Here is a 3,546-nt window from a genome sequence, read left to right as displayed (position 1 = left end):
AACATTAGAGTAATCCACTAAAATAATTGATTACAGGATTTCAGGCTCTGGCTGTTAAAAACAAAAGGGAGTGCTGACCATGTTGCTTTGCTACAGACCCTGTGAATGTCTTGAAGGTGAGATAACATATTAACCAGTTCACAAACTAGGGTAGGGTTTCTGTTCAAATGGTAATGTAAATCATTATGAGCAGAAGCATAGCTCCACTCTTCCTCCCTTCACTCCACAAATAGCAGTCAACTTGTATTTTATATAAGTATATTTCTAGAAATATCACTGTGGGTAATCTGATTCCCTTATCCCACTGGTGCTATCTATCAGAACAAGAATAGTGAAAAAACATTGGATTTAACCAACATTTATCGAGGAGTTATATGCCAGGCACTTTCACATACATTATCTGTAATTAATCCTTATAGAACTTTGTGACGATAGTCTGTAAAGTGAGGAGATGTTAGATGAATTGTTCAAGGTCACAGAGCCTCTAAGACAGTGGTTCTCAACCTTCCTAATGCTGTAACCCTTTAATACAGTTCCTCATGTTGTGGTGACCCCCAACCATAAAATTATTTTCGTTGCTACTTCATAACTATAATTTTGCTACTGTTTGAATCAGGCAACCCTTGTGAAAGGGTTGTTCAATCCCCAAAGGACCCACAGGTGGAGAATTGCTGCTCTAAGAGGTGAAACTAGACTCAATTTCAGGTCCCAGCTTAAGAAAAAGATACTGTCCTGTATTAGGACTGTGGGAGTGGGTGTTACCTTGACATAAAAGAAACACATAGAAAATTCTAAACCTTAGCCACCCTGATAGGATAGGGTAGAACTGCCTCATTGGGATTCTGAGACTTTCAAAATCTTATGAGAGAAGACAGCCTCATCTTTCTACACTGACCTTAGCCGCTCAGGGTGTCGCCTATTATGCTACAGCAAGTCTCCTATAAAAAACAGGGAGAATGGGGGTGCTGCGGGTTGGGCTGCTAAAAATAATGTCAAAGGTTCAAATCCACCAGCTGCTCCAATGGAGAAAAATGAAGCAGCTAGATCTCATAAAGATTTATAGTCTCAGAAACCCTATGGGGGCAGCTCTATTTTGTTCTATATGGGCTCTGTGAACCGAAATCCCATAGACTGCTGAAAGGTAAACTACTCCTCATTTCAGGGTTGCTATTTCCAAGAGCGGGAGCCCGGTGGCACAATGGTTACAAGTTGGGCTGCAACCCATGAGGTCTGAATGTTGAAACCTTCAGAAGTTCTGTGGAGAAACATGGGCTTTCTACTCCTGTAAAGAGTTACAGTTCTTTGGACTCATGTGTGTTTAGACTATACTCACTAGGCATTTTGTACCCTTTGCCTTCAGGTGAGGTTGCCCAGTTGGAGCCCTGAGGTCTGCTGTACCTACGAGCATGGCATCATGCCTGAAGGACCAAAGGGAAACAGAGAAAGTCGGGGGAGGGGGGGCGGAGTCATCTATCCATATAGTAGAAAAGCAGCTCACATTACCAGAGAGTCCCATAAACAAGAAAAAAGGGGGAAAAATGAAGAATGAACTGAGATGCCTTGCATCTCAAAATTATTGGTGAAAAATTACAGTGGTTTCAAAATCATCTTGATGCCAAAAAGTAAAATATTCAAAGAAAAACATTTGTGCTTGAATCAAAAGTTATTTCTAATGATTCAGCAGTGAGTTGGAGCAAATGGAGTTACATAATAGCATCAAAGACAGGCAGGGCCTGTGGCATTTTTTCGTGAGACAGTTATCAAGCAGATGGTGGAGCAGAGAGACCGCAGTATGAGGGATTCCAGATACTGTAGATGAAGGTAATCTGATAACTTTTGGGGGATGGAATTTTCATCTGAAGAAATTGCCAAACATTAAGCTGAGGAAAATCTGTGAAAATGATGCAATCCTCAAGAAATTCAAGAAGAAAAACATTACAACCGTTGACAAATCTTGGAGGAATTAGAACTAAAAGATGAATCCAGTGACTGAGATGAGGAAATAACTCCAGTAGTCGAATTGTCTATACTTGACATTTGCAGTTTAATAACTGCTAGAATTTTTACTTAAACAACATTATAAGAAAAAAATGAAGGTTGCTTTACTGTTTGTATTAAGTTGTTAAAATACGTATGATCTATAAAACCTTTTTAACTTGAATTTCTGGGGGCAGGTGTTGATATGAATGAAGACAGAAAATATTTTAATTTTTCCTCTCGTGTATATTTAGGACTGCCTAACTTGCCAGTAGTGGGTTTTAACCTCACACATTGAGCAATTGATAGAAACTTGTTTTCTAAAGGGGTCCTACTGATACCTTTTGCAATTTTGTCTTTTAGCAATACTGTTCCATAACTCTCCTCTTAAAAATTGACCTTAATTTTCTTTTTTAAACAGAACATAGGAGAAAATGTGATATGAAATTCATATTAGACTCATGGACTGTATATTACTCTTATTTATTTTATTTCTGAGGCAGAGATCATTGGTAGCAATTGAACAGTCTCATACTTAATCTGTTCTCTATTTGCAAATGACTTCATATTAGTGTCTTTTGATTTTATAGTAATTTCTGCTTTCTCATTATGGAAAATGATGCTTTTCTTGAGTGGAAACATAACTAAAGATTATAGAACCAGTTATTTTACTAATGTGATTCATTTTGCCGTCTTCAAGAAACAGGTTAAATTAACATATAACTGACTTATTATTTCAAGCATTGAAAAACAGTTTTATATGTCCAGTAATGGAATTGATTGGTGATATGGTATTTCAATTGCTCTCTGTTTTCAGAATAGCCATGTCACTTTCTACAGTGGCTGTATGTATTTATAAGCCCACCACCAGGGAATAAGTGTTCCAAACTGACCATACCCTCTCCAGCATTGGTTGTTCTCAGTTTTTTAATTGTGCTATGGTTATGGGTGTTAGATAATATCTCATGGTTGTTTTGACTTGCATTTCCCAGATGGCTAGGGAATGAATGCATTTCCTCATGTGTTTATTAGTGTCATCATTTGTGCATTGTCTGTTCAGGTCCTTTGCCCACCTTCTCAGAGGGTTGTTATTATTTTTTCTTGTTTTAGGCTTGTAATATACTAAATCCGAGCTCCAACTTAGAACAATTACTTCTTATATAATGGCTCGGCTAAATACTCAGGAAGGGAATACAGAAGATATGGGTTCTATAGCAAAATGTGGCGAAGAAATCAGATACGTTCCTGGCTCTCAGATAAAATAGCATTTGAGGTCTTGAAGGCTTGTTGCCAAACAAGCAGCCATCTAAGTGAGATGTCAACTAAGTCCACATGGAAGAAGCACACCAAAATAAATGACTGAAGGATTGTAAATTATATAATTTGAAATCAAAAGAGGGAATAGTATCAGAGCCTAAATTGTGAGAATCTGGTTTGCAGCAGGCTATGGATAACAGTTGGAGCCCAAGATTCATTTGTGGGAACTACACTGAACCCTCGCCACTTCGCGCTTCGACTTCCGCGGCTTCACTCTATCGCGGTTTTTGCGTAACAGCGCATGCTCTGTCA

The 3,546-nt window shown here is 38.3% G+C and overlaps 1 pseudogene; it reads left to right on the top strand.

Moving 5' to 3' along the window:
* Nucleotides 1–1,414: 1,414 nt before the first annotated feature.
* LOC101658110 lies at nt 1,415–2,071 on the top strand (annotated as a pseudogene).
* The last annotated feature ends 1,475 nt before the right edge of the window (nt 2,072–3,546 follow it).

The sequence above is a fragment of the Echinops telfairi genome, unplaced genomic scaffold (assembly GCF_000313985.2).
Source record: "Echinops telfairi isolate 266 unplaced genomic scaffold, ASM31398v2 ScPeMD7_7423;HRSCAF=8461, whole genome shotgun sequence".
In the NCBI taxonomy this organism is placed as follows: Eukaryota; Metazoa; Chordata; class Mammalia; order Afrosoricida; family Tenrecidae; genus Echinops; species Echinops telfairi.
The sequence above is the reverse complement of the archived record's forward strand: the minus strand, read 5'-3'. Positions and strand labels throughout refer to the sequence as shown.